Source organism: Pseudophryne corroboree, chromosome 9, assembly GCF_028390025.1.
Source record: "Pseudophryne corroboree isolate aPseCor3 chromosome 9, aPseCor3.hap2, whole genome shotgun sequence".
Lineage (NCBI taxonomy): Eukaryota > Metazoa > Chordata > Amphibia > Anura > Myobatrachidae > Pseudophryne > Pseudophryne corroboree.
Window position 1 is genome coordinate 277,857,656 of NC_086452.1, and position 24,813 is coordinate 277,882,468.

A 24,813-nucleotide genomic window follows, 5' to 3' on the forward strand; every position below is an offset into this window, starting at 1 on the left:
CCGAAGACGTCTCTCTGAGTCTCTTTGCCTTTACTGTGCAGCTCCGTCTCACACCATCAATGCCTGTCCCGAACGTCCGGGAAAACTCCAAACCCTAGCTCGCCCAGGAGAGGGCCGGCTAGGAATAATGATCTCCTCTCCATCTCCTCATGATTGTAATCTCCCAGTGTCGCTCCAAATTGCTCAACGTTATCGGAACGTCATTGCCCTTCTTGATTCCGGAGCAGCTGGGAACTTTATTACCGAAGCCTATGTTAAACGGTGGTCCCTACCCACCGAGAGACTTCCTTCGTCCATCTCCTTAACTGCCGTGGATGGCAGTAAAATTTTTGATACAGTTATTGCTCTAAGGACTCTACCAGTTCGTCTGAGAGTGGGAGTTCTTCATTCCGAACTTATTTCTTTTTTAGTGATTCCAAGAGCCACACATCCTGTGGTCCTGGGCCTTCCATGGCTCCGTCTTCACAATCCTACAATTGATTGGACGACTACGCAAATCCTGGCATGGGGTTCCTCCTGTGCTGAGACATGTTTGTTTAAAGTATTGCCTGTCTGTTCTTCCTCCCCCTGGTCGTCTGATGTTCCACCTCCTCCATATCAAGATTTCACGGATGTGTTCAGTAAAGCTTCTGCTGATATCCTTCCTCCTCATAGAGAATGGGACTGTCCGATTGATCTCGTTCCAGGGAAGGTTCCACCTCGAGGCCGAACTTATCCGTTGTCTCTGCCTGAGACGCATTCTATGGAGGAATATATTAAAGAGAACCTAGCAAAGGGGTTCATTCGACCTTCTTCTTCTCCAGCCGGCGCAGGCTTCTTTTTTGTAAAAAAAAAAAGATGGTGGTCTGCGGCCGTGCATCGACTACAGAGGTTTGAACGACATTACCATCAAGAACCGTTACCCTTTACCCCTGATTACTGAGCTCTTTGACAGAGTTAGCGGAGCTACCATCTTTACAAAGCTGGACTTGCGAGGTGCATACAATCTCATCCGGATCCGTGAGGGTGACGAGTGGAAGACCGCCTTTAACACCCGTGACGGACATTATGAGTACCTCGTCATGCCCTTCGGATTGAGCAATGCTCCAGCTGTCTTCCAGCATTTTGTCAATGAGATCTTCAGAGACATTCTATACCGTCATGTCGTGGTCTATCTAGACGATATCCTCATTTTTGCCAACGATTTAGAGGAACATCGTTTTTGGGTTAAAGAGGTTCTGTCCCGTCTCCTTGTCAATCATCTTTATTGCAAATTAGAAAAATGCGTCTTTGAAGTCAAGTCCATTCCGTTTCTAGGGTACATTGTGTCCGGTTCCGGACTAGAGATGGATCCTGAGAAACTACAAGCAATCCAAAATTGGCCGGTACCCTTAACCCTCAAAGGGGTCCAGAGGTTCTTAGGGTTCGCCAACTATTACCGAAAGTTTATACGAGACTTTTCCACCATTGTGGCGCCTATTACTGCTTTCACTAAGAAGGGTGCTAACCCGTCCAAGTGGTCTGAAGAAGCCATGCAAGCATTTCATCTTTTAAAACAAAGGTTCATCTCTGCGCCTGTTCTGAAACAGCCTGACATCGACTCTCCTTTCATCTTAGAGGTGGATGCCTCCTCCGTTGGAGTAGGAGCGGTGTTATCTCAGAGGGCTAAAGATGGCCATTTACACCCTTGCAGTTTCTTCTCCCGGAAGTTCTCCCCAGCTGAGCGCAACTATGCCATTGGCGACCAGGAGTTGCTAGCCATCAAGCTCGCTCTAGAAGAGTGGAGGTATCTGTTGGAGGGAGCTTCTCATTCAATCACCATACTTACAGACCACAAGAACCTTTTATACCTGAAGGGCGCACAATGTCTCAACCCTCGTCAGGCCAGATGGGCACTTTTCTTTTCCAGGTTCGACTTTAAACTCCAGTTCTGTCCGGGCTCTCAGAATCGCAAGGCCGATGCCCTTTCCCGCTCATGGGAGCAAGAAAATGAGTCAGAGTCTTCAGACAAGCATCCTATTATAAATCCGTTGGCATTCTCCACGGTAGGGATGGACTCTACGCCCCCATCAGGGAAAAGTTTTGTGAAGCCGATGCTAAGGAAGAAGCTCATGCATTGGGCCCATGCTTCCCGTTTTGCCGGACATACAGGTATCCAAAAAACCCTGGAGTTTATCTCTAGGTCCTATTGGTGGCCAACTCTGAAAAAGGACGTCTTGGAGTTTATTGCATCTTGCCCAAAGTGTGCCCAACATAAAGTATCCCGCCAGTCGCCTGCGGGGCAACTGGTTCCACTATCCGTTCCCCGTCGACCATGGACCCACTTGTCGATGGATTTCATTACAGACTTACCCATGTGCAACAAGTTCAATACCATCTGGGTGGTAGTTGACCGGTTCACCAAGATGGCACACTTCATTCCTCTCACCGGTCTTCCGTCAGCTTCCAAGTTGGCTCAAGTATTCATACAAGAGATCTTCCGACTCCACGGTCTTCCTGAAGAAATTATCTCAGATCGAGGAGTTCAATTCACAGCCAAATTCTGGCGAAGTTTATGTCAAGTCCTCCAAGTCAAGCTAAAGTTTTCCACGGCTTACCATCCTCAGACCAATGGTCAAACCGAAAGGGTGAATCAGGACTTGGAGGCCTTCCTCCGCATCTATGTGTCGTCCTCTCAAGATGACTGGGTTCAATTACTTCCCTGGGCCGAGTTCTGTCATAACAACCAGTATCATTCTTCATCTGCTTCAACACCATTCTTCACTAACTTTGGATTCCACCCTAAAGTCCCTGAGTTCCAACCGCTTCCAGCAACTTCTGTTCCCGCAGTGGATATCACCTTGCTTCAGTTTGCCAATATCTGGAAGAGCGTACGATCAGCTCTGCTCAAGGCATCGTTCAGGTACAAGAAGTTTGCGGATAAGAAGCGTCGAGCAGTTCCTGCTCTCAAGGTGGGTGATCGGGTATGGTTATCCACGAAGAATTTGAGGTTAAGAGTTCCCAGTATGAAGTTTGCACCTCGCTATATCGGTCCTTTCAAGATTGAACAAGTCATCAATCCTGTTGCTTACAGACTCCAGTTGCCTCCCTTCTTAAAAATACCCAGGACATTCCATGTTTCCCTGTTGAAACCGCTGATCTTGAATCGGTTTCATTCCTCACTTCCTCCAACTCCGAAAGTCCAAACTCAACGAGGCGTTGAGTATGAAGTGGCCAAGATCCTGGACTCACGTCACCGTTACGGTCAACTACAATATCTTATTGACTGGAAGGGTTATGGTCCTGAGGAACGTTCATGGACCAATGCTTCTGATGTCCATGCTCCTGCCTTGGTCCGGAGATTCCATTCCAAGTTTCCTCAAAAGCCAAAGAAGTGTCCTGGGGCCACTCCTAAAGGGGGGGGGTGCTGTCACGATCCGGGTATCTGGACGCCATTTCTTACCCATCAGATGCCTCCTAAGGCTGGCTCAGCGCTCCAGGACCGGATCCCATCTGTTATCCTGATGTGTACATTCCTGTATCCTCTCCTGTCACTCTGGGACGCTGTCACAGTAAACGCCATATTACACCTGGCATGGCGTCTCCCGCGGCCTCCGCCGCCGTCCCTGAACTTCTGCATGCAGAGTGTCTGAGTGGCGATTACGTCAGCCGCGGCCTCCGCTGTGTCCGCGTGGTTGGATGTGCATCTGTCAGCCTGGCGCCTCCTGTCTCCGGTGGCCGGCGCCGCCATTACTGTTTTCATTACCACATGGATTACAAACCAAACTTCCCTCCAAGTGTCTGCATGGGCGCAGCCATCTTGGATTCTGTCAGCTGATCATTTCCACCAATCTGTTCTCAGTATTGATAATCTGCATAATTGCCTAGCCAATCCCTTCCTTGCTGCAGGTATAAATACACTGTGCCTGAGCAAGGAAGGCGTCAGTGCTTTGGTTGTCAAACCTAGTTCCTGTTTGTCTCTCTCCTGTGATTGTCTTCCAGGTTCCAGCTCCTGTCTCAAGACTTCCACCATAGAGACCCGCACCAGCATTCCACCTGCGGTGTAGCCTGACTCTCCAATCCATTGTGGATTCATCTGTTTCCAGCTACAACATTACCTGCTTCCAGCTCAGCTTCCAGCAGAGTACAGCTTCCCTTAAAGGGCCGGTGTCCTTTCTACACTTTACCACTCTCCACCGGTATTATTATTTCTCCGCTCTCAAGTTCTACATTTCAGTTCATATTTCATCGCTCCCAAGTTCATTTATTATTTAACTGGTTCCAGCCAGTATCCACTCCGTGCTAACAACAGTCTGGTTCCAGCCAGTATCCACAGCAGCTGTTTTATCTTCAGCAACCCAGCTTTTCCTGGAACACCAGCTGGCACAATCCTGGGTTATCTCCATTGCTACAGTCGGGCCTGGTAAGGACTTTCCATCTAGAAGATCATAAGAACTATCTCACACTACCAGTGCCCTGTGGCTCCTGCCATCCTGTAGTACCCAGGAACTGTATTTATTCTTTGCTGACTTTTACGTTTTCTTTTACTGCTGCTGTGTTGCGGAGTTGTCATAATAAACATCATTGACTTTTATCCAAGTTGTCGTGGTCACGCCTTCGGGCAGTTATTATTCATGTTACTTACATGTCCAGGGGTCTGATACAACCTCCCAGGTTCCGGTACATCTCAGCCCCTACAACTGAGGCTGCCTCCCGTCAGCTCAGGCCCTCAGTTGTGACACTTGATGACACAGAGGTAGAGCAGTTGATTACTGTACCGTACTGCTATATATATACTGGTGGTCAGTAAAATTCTACGCTGTCCTCCTACTATATACTGCGCACAACTAAAATGCAGCACAGGTATGGATGCATAGTATAGTTGAATACACAGAGGTAGAGCAGTGGACTACTGTACCGTACTGCTATATATATATATATATATATATATATACTGGTGGTCAGCAAAATTCTGCACTGTCATCCTACTATATACTGCGCACAACTAAAATGCAGCACAGGTATGGATGATTAGTATACTTGACGACACAGAGGTAGAGCAGTGGACTACTGTACCGTACTGCTATATATATACTGGTGGTTAGCAAAATTCTGCACTGTCCTCCTATTATATACTGCGCATAACTAAAATATAGCACAGGTATGGATGCCTAGTATACTTGACGACACAGAGGTAGAGCAGTGGACTACTGTACCGTACTGCTATATATATACTGGTAGTCAGCAAAATTCTGCACTGTCCTCCTACTATATACTGCGCACAACTAAAATGCAGCACAGGTATGGATGCATGGTATACTTGATGACACAGAGGTAGAGCAGTGGACTACTGTACCGTACTGCTATATAAATACTTGTGGTCAGCAAAATTCTGCACTGTCCTCCTACTATATACTGCACACAACTAAAATGCAGCACAGGTATGGATGCATAGTATACTTGATGACGCAGAGGTAGAGCAGTGGACTACTGTACCGTACTGCTATATATATATAAATACACTGGCGGTCAGCAAAATTCTGCACTGTCCTCCTACTATATACTGCGTACAACTAAAATGCAGCACAGGTGTGGATGCATTGTATACTTGACAACACAGAGGTAGAGCAGTGGACTACTGTACCGTACTGCTATATAAATACTGGTGGTCAGCAAAATTCTGCACTGTCCTCCTACTATATACTGCACACAACTAAAATGCAGCACAGGTATGTATGCATAGTATACTTGATGATGCAGAGGTAGAGCAGTGGACTACTGTACAGTACTGCTATATATATATATATACACTGGCGGTCAGCAAAATTCTGCACTGTCCTCCTACTATATACTGCGTACAACTAAAATGCAGCACATGTGTGGATGCATAGAATAATTGACGACACAGAGGTAGAGCAGTGGACTACTGTACCGTACTGCTATATATATACTGGTGGTCAGCAAAATTCTGCTCTGTCCTCCTACTATATTCTGTGCACAAATAAAATGCAGCACGGGTATGGATGCATAGTATACTTGACGACACAGAGGTAGAGCAGAGGACTACTGTACCATACCGCTATATATATATATATATATATATATATATATACTGGTGGTCAGTAAAATTCTGCACTGTCCTCCTCCTATATACTGCGCACAACTAAAATGTAGCACAGGTATGGATGCATAGTATACTTGACGGCACAGAGGTAGAGCAGTGGACTACTGTACCGTACTGCTATATATATACTGGTGGTTAGCAAAATTCTGCACTGTCCTCCTATTATATACTGCGCATAACTAAAATATAGCACAGGTATGGATGCCTAGTATACTTGACGGCACAGAGGTAGAGCAGTGGACTACTGTACCGTACTGCTATATATATACTGGTGGTTAGCAAAATTCTGCACTGTCCTCCTATTATATACTGCGCATAACTAAAATATAGGACAGGTATGGATGCCTAGTATACTTGACGACACAGAGGTAGAGCAGTGGACTACTGTACCGTACTGCTATATATACACTGGTAGTCAGCAAAATTCTGCACTGTCCTCCTACTAATACTGCGCACAACTAAAATGCAGCACAGGTATGGATGCATGGTATACTTGATGACACAGAGGTAGAGCAGTTGATTACTGTACCGTACTGATATATATATACTGGTGGTCAGCAAAATTCTATGCTGTCCTCCTACTATATACTGCGCACAACTAAAATGCAGCACAGGTATGGATGCATAGTATAGTTGAATACACAGAGGTAGAGCAGTGGACTACTGTACCGTACTGCTATATATATATATATATATATATACTGGTGGTCAGCAAAATTCTGCACTGTCATCCTACTATATACTGCGCACAACTAAAATGCAGCACAGGTATGGATGCATAGTATACTTGACGACACAGAGGTAGAGCAGTGGACTACTGTACCGTACTGCTATATATATACTGGTGGTTAGCAAAATTCTGCACTGTCCTCCTATTATATACTGCGCATAACTAAAATATAGCACAGGTATGGATGCCTAGTATACTTGACGACACAGAGGTAGAGCAGTGGACTACTGTACCGTACTGCTATATATATACTGGTAGTCAGCAAAATTCTGCACTGTCCTCCTACTATATACTGAGCACAACTAAAATGCAGCACAGGTATGGATGCATGGTATACTTGATGACACAGAGGTAGAGCAGTGGACTACTGTACCGTACTGCTATATAAATACTTGTGGTCAGCAAAATTCTGCACTGTCCTGCTACTATATACTGCACACAACTAAAATGCAGCACAGGTATGGATGCATAGTATACTTGATGACGCAGAGGTAGAGCAGTGGACTACTGTACCGTACTGCTATATATATATATATATATATATATATATAAATACACTGGCGGTCAGCAAAATTCTGCACTGTCCACCTACTATATACTGCGTACAACTAAAATGCAGCACAGGTGTGGATGCATAGTATACTTGATGACACAGAGGTAGAGCAGTGGACTACTGTACCGTACTGCTATATATATATACTGGTGGTCAGTAAAATTCTGCACTGTCCTCCTACAATATACTGTGCACAACTAAAATGCAGCACAGGTGTGGATGCATTGTATACTTGACAACACAGAGGTAGAGCAGTGGACTACTGTACCGTACTGCCATATAAATACTGGTGGTCAGCAAAATTCTGCACTGTCCTCCTACTATATACTGCACACAACTAAAATGCAGCACAGGTATGTATGCATAGTATACTTGATGATGCAGAGGTAGAGCAGTGGACTACTGTACAGTACTGCTATATATATATATATATATATACACTGGCGGTCAGCAAAATTCTGCACTGTCCTCCTACTATATACTGCGTACAACTAAAATGCAGCACATGTGTGGATGCATAGAATAATTGACGACACAGAGGTAGAGCAGTGGACTACTGTACCGTACTGCTATATATATACTGGTGGTCAGCAAAATTCTGCTCTGTCCTCCTACTATATTCTGTGCACAAATAAAATGCAGCACGGGTATGGATGCATAGTATACTTGACGACACAGAGGTAGAGCAGTGGACTACTGTACCGTACCGCTATATATATATATATATATATATATATATATATACTGGTGGTCAGCAAAATTCTGCACTGCCCTCCTACTATATACTGCGCACAACTAAAATGTAGCACAGGCATGGATGCATAGTTTACTTGATGACACAGAGGTAGAGCAGTGGACTACTTTACCGTACTGCTATATATACTGGTGGTCAGCAAAATTCTGCACTGTCCTCCTACTATATACTGCGTACAACTAAAATGCAGCACAGGTGTGGATGCATAGAATAATTGACGACACAGAGGTAGAGCAGTGGACTACTGTACCGTACTGCTATATATATACTGGTGGTCAGCAAAATTCTGCTCTGTCCTCCTACTATATTCTGTGCACAAATAAAATGCAGCACGGGTATGGATGCATAGTATACTTGATGACGCAGAGGTAGAGCAGTGGACTACTGTACCGTACTGCTATATATATATATATATATACACTGGCGGTCAGCAAAATTCTGCACTGTCCTCCTACTATATACTGCGTACAACTAAAATGCAGCACAGGTGTGGATGCATAGTATACTTGATGACACAGAGGTAGAGCAGTGGACTACTGTACCGTACTGCTATATATATACTGGTGGTCAGCAAAATTCTGCAATGTCCTCCTACTATATACTGCGCACAACTAAAATGCAGCACAGGTATGGATGCATAGTATAGTCGAATACACAGAGGTAGAGCAGTGGACTACTGTACCGTACTGCTATATATATATATATATATATATATATATATATACTGGTGGTCAGCAAAATTCTGCACTGTCCTCCTACTATATACTGCGCACAACTAAAATGTAGCACAGGTATGGATGCATAGTATACTTGACGGCACAGAGGTAGAGCAGTGGACTACTGTACCGTACTGCTATATATATACTGGTGGTTAGCAAAATTCTGCACTGTCCTCCTATTATATACTGCGCATAACTAAAATATAGCACAGGTATGGATGCCTAGTATACTTGACGGCACAGAGGCAGAGCAGTGGACTACTGTACCGTACTGCTATATATACACTGGTAGTCAGCAAAATTCTGCACTGTCCTCCTACTATATACTGCGCACAACTAAAATGCAGCACAGGTATGGATGCATGGTATACTTGATGACACAGAGGTAGAGCAGTGGATTACTGTACCGTACTGCTATATATATACTGGTGGTCAGCAAAATTCTACGCTGTCCTCCTATTATATACTGCGCACAACTAAAATGTAGCACAGGCATGGATGCCTAGTATACTTGACGACACAGAGGTAGAGCAGTGGACTACTGTACCGTACTGCTATATATATACTGGCGGTCAGCAAAATTCTGCACTGTCCTCCTACTATATACTGCTCACAACTAAAATGCAGCACAGGTATGGATGCATAGCATACATGACGACACAGAGGTAGAGCAGTGGACTACTGTACCGTACTGCTATATATATACTGGTGGTCAGCAAAATTCTGCACTGTCCTCCTACTATATTCTCTGCACAAATAAAATGCAGCACAGGTATGGATGCATAGTATACTTGACGACAAAGAGGTAGAGCAGAGGACTACTGTACCGTACTGTTATATAAATACTGGTGGTCAGCAAAATTCTGCACTGTCCTCCTACTATATACTGCGTACAACTAAAATGCAGCACAGGTGTGGAGGCATAGTATACTTGACGACACAGAGGTAGAGCAGTGGACTACTGTACCGTACTGCTATATATATACTGGTGGTCAGCAAAATTCTGCAATGTCCTCCTACTATATACTGCGCACAACTAAAATGCAGCACAGGTATGGATGCATAGTATAGTTGAATACACAGAGGTAGAGCAGTGGACTACTCTACCGTACTGCTATATATATATATATATATATATATATATACTGGTGGTCAGCAAAATTCTGCACTGTCCTCCTACTATATACTGTGCACAACTAAAATGTAGCACAGGTATGGATGCATAGTATACTTGATGACGCAGAGGTAGAGCAGTGGACTACTGTACCGTACTGCTATATATATATATATATATATATATATATACACTGGCGGTCAGCAAAATTCTGCACTGTCCTCCTATTATATACTGCGTACAACTAAAATGCAGCACAGGTGTGGATGCATAGTATACTTGATGACACAGAGGTAGAGCAGTGGACTACTGTACCGTACTGCTATATATATACTGGTGGTCAGCAAAATTCTGCAATGTCCTCCTACTATATACTGCGCACAACTAAAATGCAGCACAGGTATGGATGCATAGTATAGTTGAATACACAGAGGTAGAGCAGTGGACTACTGTACCGTACTGCTATATATATATATATATATATATACTGGTGGTCAGCAAAATTCTGCACTGTCCTCCTACTATATACTGCGCACAACTAAAATGTAGCACAGGTATGGATGCATAGTATACTTGACGGCACAGAGGTAGAGCAGTGGACTACTGTACCGTACTGTTATATAAATACTGGTGGTCAGCAAAATCCTTCACTGTCCTCCTACTATATACTGCGCACAACTAAAATGCAGCACAGGTATGGATGCATAGTATAGTTGAATACACAGAGGTAGAGCAGTGGACTACTGTACCATACTGCTCTATATATATACTGGTGGTCAGTAAAAATCTGCACTGTTCTCCTACTATATACTGCGCACAACTAAAATGCAGCACAGGTGTGGATGCATAGTATACTTGACGACACAGAGGTAGAGCAGTGGACTACTGTACCGTACTGCTATATATATATATATATATACTGGTGGTCAGTAAAATTCTGCACTGTCCTCCTCCTATATACTGCGCACAACTAAAATGTAGCACAGGTATGGATGCATAGTATACTTGACGGCACAGAGGTAGAGCAGTGGACTACTGTACCATACTGCTATATATATACTGGTGTTTAGCAAAATTCTGCACTGTCCTCCTATTATATACTGCGCATAACTAAAATATAGCACAGGTATGGATGCCTAGTATACTTGACGACACAGAGGTAGAGCAGTGGACTACTGTACCGTACTGCTACATATATACTGGTAGTCAGCAAAATTCTGCACTGTCCTCCTACTAATACTGCGCACAACTAAAATGCAGCACAGGTATGGATGCATGGTATACTTGATGTCACGATCCGGGTATCTGGACGCCATTTCTTACCCATCAGATGCCTCCTAAGGCTGGCTCAGCGCTCCAGGACCGGATCCCATCTGTTATCCTGATGTGTACATTCCTGTATCCTCTCCTGTCACTCTGGGACGCTGTCACAGTAAACGCCATATTACACCTGGCATGGCGTCTCCCGCGGCCTCCGCCGCCGTCCCTGAACTTCTGCATGCAGAGTGTCTGAGTGGCGATTACGTCAGCCGCGGCCTCCGCTGTGTCCGCGTGGTTGGATGTGCATCTGTCAGCCTGGCGCCTCCTGTCTCCGGTGGCCGGCGCCGCCATTACTGTTTTCATTACCACATGGATTACAAACCAAACTTCCCTCCAAGTGTCTGCATGGGCGCAGCCATCTTGGATTCTGTCAGCTGATCATTTCCACCAATCTGTTCTCAGTATTGATAATCTGCATAATTGCCTAGCCAATCCCTTCCTTGCTGCAGGTATAAATACACTGTGCCTGAGCAAGGAAGGCGTCAGTGCTTTGGTTGTCAAACCTAGTTCCTGTTTGTCTCTCTCCTGTGATTGTCTTCCAGGTTCCAGCTCCTGTCTCAAGACTTCCCCCATAGAGACCCGCACCAGCATTCCACCTGCGGTGTAGCCTGACTCTCCAATCCATTGTGGATTCATCTGTTTCCAGCTACAACATTACCTGCTTCCAGCTCAGCTTCCAGCAGAGTACAGCTTCCCTTAAAGGGCCGGTGTCCTTTCTACACTTTACCACTCTCCACCGGTATTATTATTTCTCCGCTCTCAAGTTCTACATTTCAGTTCATATTTCATCGCTCCCAAGTTCATTTATTATTTAACTGGTTCCAGCCAGTATCCACTCCGTGCTAACAACAGTCTGGTTCCAGCCAGTATCCACAGCAGCTGTTTTATCTTCAGCAACCCAGCTTTTCCTGGAACACCAGCTGGCACAATCCTGGGTTATCTCCATTGCTACAGTCGGGCCTGGTAAGGACTTTCCATCTAGAAGATCATAAGAACTATCTCACACTACCAGTGCCCTGTGGCTCCTGTCATCCTGTAGTACCCAGGAACTGTATTTATTCTTTGCTGACTTTTACGTTTTCTTTTACTGCTGCTGTGTTGCGGAGTTGTCATAATAAACATCATTGACTTTTATCCAAGTTGTCGTGGTCACGCCTTCGGGCAGTTATTATTCATGTTACTTACATGTCCAGGGGTCTGATACAACCTCCCAGGTTCCGGTACATCTCAGCCCCTACAACTGAGGCTGCCTCCCGTCAGCTCAGGCCCTCAGTTGTGACAGTAAGCACTGACCTAATGAATCCAGCCGGAGACCAGGATCAAGCGGCCAGGCCGATGCAAGAACTGGCAGCCCGACTAGAACATCAGGAGGCTGCACAGGGCCACATCATCCGCTGTCTCCAGGATCTCTCTACTCGGCTGGATGGGATTCAGACAACTCTCCGTGGATCAGGCGCGTCTGGTGCGTCAACCACAGTGACTCCAGCTATAACCCCACCCACCTTACCCATTTCTGCTCCACGTCTTCATCTTCCAACGCCAGCAAAATTTGACGGATCTCCAAGATTCTGCAGGGGATTTCTCAACCAGTGTGAGATTCAGTTTGAGCTACAACCTGGCAATTTTCCCAGTGACCGTACAAAAATTGCCTACATTATTTCTCTTCTCAGTGGCTCAGCCATTGATTGGGCATCACCGTTATGGGAGAGGTCCGACACCCTGCTATCTTCCTACACTGCCTTCGTGTCAACATTCAGGCGCATCTTCGACGAGCCAGGCCGGGTAACCTCAGCTTCATCCGAGATTCTCCGTTTACGCCAGGGGTCACGTACTGTAGGACAATATCTGATACAGTTCCAGATCCTGGCATCCGAACTGGCATGGAACGACGAGGCCCTGTATGCTGCATTCTGGCATGGCTTATCTGAGCGTATTAAAGATGAGTTAGCTACCAGAGACTTACCTTCTAAGTTAGATGAGCTAATCTCACTCTGCACGAAAGTTGATTTTTGTTTCAGAGAGAGAGCAACTGAGCGTGGAAGATCATCTGCTCCAAAATCTTCTGCTCCTCCTCCTCGTCAACTGTCACCATCTAAAGATGAGCCCATGCAACTTGGCCGTTCCCGTTTAACTCCTGCTGAGCGCCGAAGACGTCTCTCTGAGTCTCTTTGCCTTTACTGTGCAGCTCCGTCTCACACCATCAATGCCTGTCCCGAACGTCCGGGAAAACTCCAAACCCTAGCTCGCCCAGGAGAGGGCCGGCTAGGAATAATGATCTCCTCTCCATCTCCTCATGATTGTAATCTCCCAGTGTCGCTCCAAATTGCTCAACGTTATCGGAACGTCATTGCCCTTCTTGATTCCGGAGCAGCTGGGAACTTTATTACCGAAGCCTATGTTAAACGGTGGTCCCTACCCACCGAGAGACTTCCTTCGTCCATCTCCTTAACTGCCGTGGATGGCAGTAAAATTTTTGATACAGTTATTGCTCTAAGGACTCTACCAGTTCGTCTGAGAGTGGGAGTTCTTCATTCCGAACTTATTTCTTTTTTAGTGATTCCAAGAGCCACACATCCTGTGGTCCTGGGCCTTCCATGGCTCCGTCTTCACAATCCTACAATTGATTGGACGACTACGCAAATCCTGGCATGGGGTTCCTCCTGTGCTGAGACATGTTTGTTTAAAGTATTGCCTGTCTGTTCTTCCTCCCCCTGGTCGTCTGATGTTCCACCTCCTCCATATCAAGATTTCACGGATGTGTTCAGTAAAGCTTCTGCTGATATCCTTCCTCCTCATAGAGAATGGGACTGTCCGATTGATCTCGTTCCAGGGAAGGTTCCACCTCGAGGCCGAACTTATCCGTTGTCTCTGCCTGAGACGCATTCTATGGAGGAATATATTAAAGAGAACCTAGCAAAGGGGTTCATTCGACCTTCTTCTTCTCCAGCCGGCGCAGGCTTCTTTTTTGTAAAAAAAAAAAGATGGTGGTCTGCGGCCGTGCATCGACTACAGAGGTTTGAACGACATTACCATCAAGAACCGTTACCCTTTACCCCTGATTACTGAGCTCTTTGACAGAGTTAGCGGAGCTACCATCTTTACAAAGCTGGACTTGCGAGGTGCATACAATCTCATCCGGATCCGTGAGGGTGACGAGTGGAAGACCGCCTTTAACACCCGTGACGGACATTATGAGTACCTCGTCATGCCCTTCGGATTGAGCAATGCTCCAGCTGTCTTCCAGCATTTTGTCAATGAGATCTTCAGAGACATTCTATACCGTCATGTCGTGGTCTATCTAGACGATATCCTCATTTTTGCCAACGATTTAGAGGAACATCGTTTTTGGGTTAAAGAGGTTCTGTCCCGTCTCCTTGTCAATCATCTTTATTGCAAATTAGAAAAATGCATCTTTGAAGTCAAGTCCATTCCGTTTCTAGGGTACATTGTGTCCGGTTCCGGACTAGAGATGGATCCTGAGAAACTACAAGCAATCCAAAATTGGCCGGTACCCTTAACCCTCAAAGGGGTCCAGAGGTTCTTAGGGTTCGCCAACTATTACCGAAAGTTTATACGAGACTTTTCCACCATTGTGGCGCCTATTACTGCTTTCACTAAGAAGGGTGCTAACCCGTCCAAGTGGTCTGAAGAAGCCATGCAAGCATTTCATCTTTTAAAACAAAGGTTCATCTCTGCGCCTGTTCTGAAACAGCCTGACATCGACTCTCCTTTCATCTTAGAGGTGGATGCCTCCTCCGTTGGAGTAGGAGCGGTGTTATCTCAGAGGGCTAAAGATGGCCATTTACACCCTTGCAGTTTCTTCTCCCGGAAGTTCTCCCCAGCTGAGCGCAACTATGCCATTGGCGACCAGGAGTTGCTAGCCATCAAGCTCGCTCTAGAAGAGTGGAGGTATCTGTTGGAGGGAGCTTCTCATTCAATCACCATACTTACAGACCACAAGAACCTTTTATACCTGAAGGGCGCACAATGTCTCAACCCTCGTCAGGCCAGATGGGCACTTTTCTTTTCCAGGTTCGACTTTAAACTCCAGTTCTGTCCGGGCTCTCAGAATCGCAAGGCCGATGCCCTTTCCCGCTCATGGGAGCAAGAAAATGAGTCAGAGTCTTCAGACAAGCATCCTATTATAAATCCGTTGGCATTCTCCACGGTAGGGATGGACTCTACGCCCCCATCAGGGAAAAGTTTTGTGAAGCCGATGCTAAGGAAGAAGCTCATGCATTGGGCCCATGCTTCCCGTTTTGCCGGACATACAGGTATCCAAAAAACCCTGGAGTTTATCTCTAGGTCCTATTGGTGGCCAACTCTGAAAAAGGACGTCTTGGAGTTTATTGCATCTTGCCCAAAGTGTGCCCAACATAAAGTATCCCGCCAGTCGCCTGCGGGGCAACTGGTTCCACTATCCGTTCCCCGTCGACCATGGACCCACTTGTCGATGGATTTCATTACAGACTTACCCATGTGCAACAAGTTCAATACCATCTGGGTGGTAGTTGACCGGTTCACCAAGATGGCACACTTCATTCCTCTCACCGGTCTTCCGTCAGCTTCCAAGTTGGCTCAAGTATTCATACAAGAGATCTTCCGACTCCACGGTCTTCCTGAAGAAATTATCTCAGATCGAGGAGTTCAATTCACAGCCAAATTCTGGCGAAGTTTATGTCAAGTCCTCCAAGTCAAGCTAAAGTTTTCCACGGCTTACCATCCTCAGACCAATGGTCAAACCGAAAGGGTGAATCAGGACTTGGAGGCCTTCCTCCGCATCTATGTGTCGTCCTCTCAAGATGACTGGGTTCAATTACTTCCCTGGGCCGAGTTCTGTCATAACAACCAGTATCATTCTTCATCTGCTTCAACACCATTCTTCACTAACTTTGGATTCCACCCTAAAGTCCCTGAGTTCCAACCGCTTCCAGCAACTTCTGTTCCCGCAGTGGATATCACCTTGCATCAGTTTGCCAATATCTGGAAGAGCGTACGATCAGCTCTGCTCAAGGCATCGTTCAGGTACAAGAAGTTTGCGGATAAGAAGCGTCGAGCAGTTCCTGCTCTCAAGGTGGGTGATCGGGTATGGTTATCCACGAAGAATTTGAGGTTAAGAGTTCCCAGTATGAAGTTTGCACCTCGCTATATCGGTCCTTTCAAGATTGAACAAGTCATCAATCCTGTTGCTTACAGACTCCAGTTGCCTCCCTTCTTAAAAATACCCAGGACATTCCATGTTTCCCTGTTGAAACCGCTGATCTTGAATCGGTTTCATTCCTCACTTCCTCCAACTCCGAAAGTCCAAACTCAACGAGGCGTTGAGTATGAAGTGGCCAAGATCCTGGACTCACGTCACCGTTACGGTCAACTACAATATCTTATTGACTGGAAGGGTTATGGTCCTGAGGAACGTTCATGGACCAATGCTTCTGATGTCCATGCTCCTGCCTTGGTCCGGAGATTCCATTCCAAGTTTCCTCAAAAGCCAAAGAAGTGTCCTGGGGCCACTCCTAAAGGGGGGGGGGGTGCTGTCACGATCCGGGTATCTGGACGCCATTTCTTACCCATCAGATGCCTCCTAAGGCTGGCTCAGCGCTCCAGGACCGGATCCCATCTGTTATCCTGATGTGTACATTCCTGTATCCTCTCCTGTCACTCTGGGACGCTGTCACAGTAAACGCCATATTACACCTGGCATGGCGTCTCCCGCGGCCTCCGCCGCCGTCCCTGAACTTCTGCATGCAGAGTGTCTGAGTGGCGATTACGTCAGCCGCGGCCTCCGCTGTGTCCGCGTGGTTGGATGTGCATCTGTCAGCCTGGCGCCTCCTGTCTCCGGTGGCCGGCGCCGCCATTACTGTTTTCATTACCACATGGATTACAAACCAAACTTCCCTCCAAGTGTCTGCATGGGCGCAGCCATCTTGGATTCTGTCAGCTGATCATTTCCACCAATCTGTTCTCAGTATTGATAATCTGCATAATTGCCTAGCCAATCCCTTCCTTGCTGCAGGTATAAATACACTGTGCCTGAGCAAGGAAGGCGTCAGTGCTTTGGTTGTCAAACCTAGTTCCTGTTTGTCTCTCTCCTGTGATTGTCTTCCAGGTTCCAGCTCCTGTCTCAAGACTTCCACCATAGAGACCCGCACCAGCATTCCACCTGCGGTGTAGCCTGACTCTCCAATCCATTGTGGATTCATCTGTTTCCAGCTACAACATTACCTGCTTCCAGCTCAGCTTCCAGCAGAGTACAGCTTCCCTTAAAGGGCCGGTGTCCTTTCTACACTTTACCACTCTCCACCGGTATTATTATTTCTCCGCTCTCAAGTTCTACATTTCAGTTCATATTTCATCGCTCCCAAGTTCATTTATTATTTAACTGGTTCCAGCCAGTATCCACTCCGTGCTAACAACAGTCTGGTTCCAGCCAGTATCCACAGCAGCTGTTTTATCTTCAGCAACCCAGCTTTTCCTGGAACACCAGCTGGCACAATCCTGGGTTATCTCCATTGCTACAGTCGGGCCTGGTAAGGACTTTCCATCTAGAAGATCATAAGAACTATCTCACACTACCAGTGCCCTGTGGCTCCTGCCATCCTGTAGTACCCAGGAACTGTATTTATTCTTTGCTGACTTTTACGTTTTCTTTTACTGCTGCTGTGTTGCGGAGTTGTCATAATAAACATCATTGACTTTTATCCAAGTTGTCGTGGTCACGCCTTCGGGCAGTTATTATTCATGTTACTTACATGTCCAGGGGTCTGATACAACCTCCCAGGTTCCGGTACATCTCAGCCCCTACAACTGAGGCTGCCTCCCGTCAGCTCAGGCCCTCAGTTGTGACACTTGATGACACAGAGGTAGAGCAGTTGATTACTGTACCGTACTGCTATATATATACTGGTGGTCAGTAAAATTCTACGCTGTCCTCCTACTATATACTGCGCACAACTAAAATGCAGCACAGGTATGGATGCATAGTATAGTTGAATACACAGAGGTAGAGCAGTGGACTACTGTACCGTACTGCTATATATATATATATATATATATATATACTGGTGGTCAGCAAAATTCTGCACTGTCATCCTACTATATACTGCGCACAACTAAAATGCAGCACAGGTATGGATGATTAGTATACTTGACGACACAGAGGTAGAGCAGTGGACTACTGTACCGTACTGCTATATATATACTGGTGGTTAGCAAAATTCTGCACTGTCCTCCTATTATATACTGCGCATAACTAAAATATAGCACAGGTATGGATGCCTAGTATACTTGACGACACAGAGGTAGAGCAGTGGACTACTGTACCGTACTGCTATATATATACTGGTAGTCAGCAAAATTCTGCACTGTCCTCCTACTATATACTGCGCACAACTAAAATGCAGCACAGGTATGGATGCATGGTATACTTGATGACACAGAGGTAGAGCAGTGGACTACTGTACCGTACTGCTATATAAATACTTGTGGTCAGCAAAATTCTGCACTGTCCTCCTACTATATACTGCACACAACTAAAATGCAGCACAGGTATGGATGCATAGTATACTTGATGACGCAGAGGTAGAGCAGTGGACTACTGTACCGTACTGCTATATATATATATATATATATATATATATATATATATATATATATACACTGGCGGTCAGCAAAATTCTGCACTGTCCTCCTACTATATACTGCGTACAACTAAAATGCAGCACAGGTGTGGATGCATTGTATACTTGACAACACAGAGGTAGAGCAGTGGACTACTGTACCGTACTGCTATATAAATACTGGTGGTCAGCAAAATTCTGCACTGTCCTCCTACTATATACTGCACACAACTAAAATGCAGCACAGGTATGTATGCATAGTATACTTGATGATGCAGAGGTAGAGCAGTGGACTACTGTACAGTACTGCTATATATATATATATACACTGGCGGTCAGCAAAATTCTGCACTGTCCTCCTACTATATACTGCGTACAACTAAAATGCAGCACATGTGTGGATGCATAGAATAATTGACGACACAGAGGTAGAGCAGTGGACTACTGTACCGTACTGCTATATATATACTGGTGGTCAGCAAAATTCTGCTCTGTCCTCCTACTATATTCTGTGCACAAATAAAATGCAGCACGGGTATGGATGCATAGTATACTTGACGACACAGAGGTAGAGCAGAGGACTACTGTACCATACCGCTATATATATATATATATATATATATATATACTGGTGGTCAGTAAAATTCTGCACTGTCCTCCTCCTATATACTGCGCACAACTAAAATGTAGCACAGGTATGGATGCATAGTATACTTGACGGCACAGAGGTAGAGCAGTGGACTACTGTACCGTACTGCTATATATATACTGGTGGTTAGCAAAATTCTGCACTGTCCTCCTATTATATACTGCGCATAACTAAAATATAGCACAGGTATGGATGCCTAGTATACTTGACGGCACAGAGGTAGAGCAGTGGACTACTGTACCGTACTGCTATATATATACTGGTGGTTAGCAAAATTCTGCACTGTCCTCCTATTATATACTGCGCATAACTAAAATATAGCACAGGTATGGATGCCTAGTATACTTGACGACACAGAGGTAGAGCAGTGGACTACTGTACCGTACTGCTATATATACACTGGTAGTCAGCAAAATTCTGCACTGTCCTCCTACTAATACTGCGCACAACTAAAATGCAGCACAGGTATGGATGCATGGTATACTTGATGACACAGAGGTAGAGCAGTTGATTACTGTACCGTACTGATATATATATACTGGTGGTCAGCAAAATTCTATGCTGTCCTCCTACTATATACTGCGCACAACTAAAATGCAGCACAGGTATGGATGCATAGTATAGTTGAATACACAGAGGTAGAGCAGTGGACTACTGTACCGTACTGCTATATATATATATATATATATATATATATACTGGTGGTCAGCAAAATTCTGCACTGTCATCCTACTATATACTGCGCACAACTAAAATGCAGCACAGGTATGGATGCATAGTATACTTGACGACACAGAGGTAGACCAGTGGACTACTGTACCGTACTGCTATATATATACTGGTGGTTAGCAAAATTCTGCACTGTCCTCCTATTATATACTGCGCATAACTAAAATATAGCACAGGTATGGATGCCTAGTATACTTGACGACACAGAGGTAGAGCAGTGGACTACTGTACCGTACTGCTATATATATACTGGTAGTCAGCAAAATTCTGCACTGTCCTCCTACTATATACTGAGCACAACTAAAATGCAGCACAGGTATGGATGCATGGTATACTTGATGACACAGAGGTAGAGCAGTGGACTACTGTACCGTACTGCTATATAAATACTTGTGGTCAGCAAAATTCTGCACTGTCCTCCTACTATATACTGCACACAACTAAAATGCAGCACAGGTATGGATGCATAGTATACTTGATGACGCAGAGGTAGAGCAGTGGACTACTGTACCGTACTGCTATATATATATATATATATATATATATATATATATAAATACACTGGCGGTCAGCAAAATTCTGCACTGTCCACCTACTATATACTGCGTACAACTAAAATGCAGCACAGGTGTGGATGCATAGTATACTTGATGACACAGAGGTAGAGCAGTGGACTACTGTACCGTACTGCTATATATATATACTGGTGGTCAGTAAAATTCTGCACTGTCCTCCTACAATATACTGTGCACAACTAAAATGCAGCACAGGTGTGGATGCATTGTATACTTGACAACACAGAGGTAGAGCAGTGGACTACTGTACCGTACTGCCATATAAATACTGGTGGTCAGCAAAATTCTGCACTGTCCTCCTACTATATACTGCACACAACTAAAATGCAGCACAGGTATGTATGCATAGTATACTTGATGATGCAGAGGTAGAGCAGTGGACTACTGTACAGTACTGCTATATATATATATATATATACACTGGCGGTCAGCAAAATTCTGCACTGTCCTCCTACTATATACTGCGTACAACTAAAATGCAGCACATGTGTGGATGCATAGAATAATTGACGACACAGAGGTAGAGCAGTGGACTACTGTACCGTACTGCTATATATATACTGGTGGTCAGCAAAATTCTGCTCTGTCCTCCTACTATATTCTGTGCACAAATAAAATGCAGCACGGGTATGGATGCATAGTATACTTGACGACACAGAGGTAGAGCAGTGGACTACTGTACCGTACCGCTATATATATATATATATATATATACTGGTGGTCAGCAAAATTCTGCACTGCCCTCCTACTATATACTGCGCACAACTAAAATGTAGCACAGGCATGGATGCATAGTTTACTTGATGACACAGAGGTAGAGCAGTGGACTACTTTACCGTACTGCTATATATACTGGTGGTCAGCAAAATTCTGCACTGTCCTCCTACTATATACTGCGTACAACTAAAATGCAGCACAGGTGTGGATGCATAGAATAATTGACGACACAGAGGTAGAGCAGTGGACTACTGTACCGTACTGCTATATATATACTGGTGGTCAGCAAAATTCTGCTCTGTCCTCCTACTATATTCTGTGCACAAATAAAATGCAGCACGGGTATGGATGCATAGTATACTTGATGATGCAGAGGTAGAGCAGTGGACTACTGTACCGTACTGCTATATATATATATATATATACACTGGCGGTCAGCAAAATTCTGCACTGTCCTCCTACTATATACTGCGTACAACTAAAATGCAGCACAGGTGTGGATGCATAGTATACTTGATGACACAGAGGTAGAGCAGTGGACTACTGTACCGTACTGCTATATATATACTGGTGGTCAGCAAAATTCTGCAATGTCCTCCTACTATATACTGCGCACAACTAAAATGCAGCACAGGTATGGATGCATAGTATAGTCGAATACACAGAGGTAGAGCAGTGGACTACTGTACCGTACTGCTATATATATACTGGTGGTTAGCAAAATTCTGCACTGTCCTCCTATTATATACTGCGCATAACTAAAATATAGCACAGGTATGGATGCCTAGTATACTTGACGGCACAGAGGCAGAGCAGTGGACTACTGTACCGTACTGCTATATATACACTGGTAGTCAGCAAAATTCTGCACTGTCCTCCTACTATATACTGCGCACAACTAAAATGCAGCACAGGTATGGATGCATGGTATACTTGATGACACAGAGGTAGAGCAGTGGATTACTGTACCGTACTGCTATATATATACTGGTGGTCAGCAAAATTCTACGCTGTCCTCCTATTATATACTGCGCACAACTAAAATGTAGCACAGGTATGGATGCCTAGTATACTTGACGACACAGAGGTAGAGCAGTGGACTACTGTACCGTACTGCTATATATATACTGGCGGTCAGCAAAATTCTGCACTGTCCTCCTACTATATACTGCTCACAACTAAAATGCAGCACAGGTATGGATGCATAGCATACATGACGACACAGAGGTAGAGCAGTGGACTACTGTACCGTACTGCTATATATATACTGGTGGTCAGCAAAATTCTGCACTGTCCTCCTACTATATTCTCTGCACAAATAAAATGCAGCACAGGTATGGATGCATAGTATACTTGACGACAAAGAGGTAGAGCAGAGGACTACTGTACCGTACTGTTATATAAATACTGGTGGTCAGCAAAATTCTGCACTGTCCTCCTACTATATACTGCGTACAACTAAAATGCAGCACAGGTGTGGAGGCATAGTATACTTGACGACACAGAGGTAGAGCAGTGGACTACTGTACCGTACTGCTATATATATACTGGTGGTCAGCAAAATTCTGCACTGTCCTCCTACTATATACTGCGCACAACTAAAATGTAGCACAGGTATGGATGCATAGTATACTTGATGACGCAGAGGTAGAGCAGTGGACTACTGTACCGTACTGCTATATATATATATATATATATATATATACACTGGCGGTCAGCAAAATTCTGCACTGTCCTCCTATTATATACTGCGTACAACTAAAATGCAGCACAGGTGTGGATGCATAGTATACTTGATGACACAGAGGTAGAGCAGTGGACTACTGTACCGTACTGCTATATATATACTGGTGGTCAGCAAAATTCTGCAATGTCCTCCTACTATATACTGCGCACAACTAAAATGCAGCACAGGTATGGATGCATAGTATAGTTGAATACACAGAGGTAGAGCAGTGGACTACTGTACCGTACTGCTATATATATATATATATATATATATATATATACTGGTGGTCAGCAAAATTCTGCACTGTCCTCCTACTATATACTGCGCACAACTAAAATGTAGCACAGGTATGGATGCATAGTATACTTGACGGCACAGAGGTAGAGCAGTGGACTACTGTACCGTACTGCTATATATATACTGGTGGTTAGCAAAATTCTGCACTGTCCTCCTATTATATACTGCGCATAACTAAAATATAGCACAGGTATGGATGCCTAGTATACTTAACGACACAGAGGTAGAGCAGTGGACTACTGTACCGTACTGCTATATATATACTGGTAGTCAGCAAAATTCTGCACTGTCCTCCTACTATATACTGCGCACAACTAAAATGCAGCACAGGTATGGATGCATGGTATACTTGATGACACGGAGGTAGAGCAGTGGATTACTGTACCGTACTGCTATATATATACTGGTGGTCAGCAAAATTCTACGCTGTCCTCCTATTATATACTGCGCACAACTAAAATGTAGCACAGGTATGGATGCCTAGTATACTTGACGACACAGAGGTAGAGCAGTGGACTACTGTACCGTACTGTTATATATATACTGGTGGTCAGCAAAATTCTGCACTGTTTTCCTACTATATACTGTGCACAACTAAAATGCAGCACAGGTATGGATGCATAGCATACATGACGACACAGAGGTAGAGCAGTGGACTACTGTACCGTACTGCTATATATATACTGGTGGTCAGCAAAATTCTGCACTGTCCTCCTACTATATTCTCTGCACAAATAAAATGCAGCACAGGTATGGATGCATAGTATACTTGACGACAAAGAGGTAGAGCAGAGGACTACTGTACTGTACTGTTATATAAATACTGGTGGTCAGCAAAATCCTTCACTGTCCTCCTACTATATACTGCGCACAACTAAAATGCAGCACAGGTATGGATGCATAGTATAGTTGAATACACAGAGGTAGAGCAGTGGACTACTGTACCATACTGCTCTATATATATACTGGTGGTCAGTAAAAATCTGCACTGTTCTCCTACTATATACTGCGCACAACTAAAATGCAGCACAGGTGTGGATGCATAGTATACTTGACGACACAGAGGTAGAGCAGTGGACTACTGTACCGTACTGCTATATAAATACTGGTGGTCAGCAAAATTCTGCACTGTCCTCCTACTATATACTGCGCATAACTAAAATATAGCACAGGTATGGATGCCTAGTATACTTGACGGCACAGAGGTAGAGCAGTGGACTACTGTACCG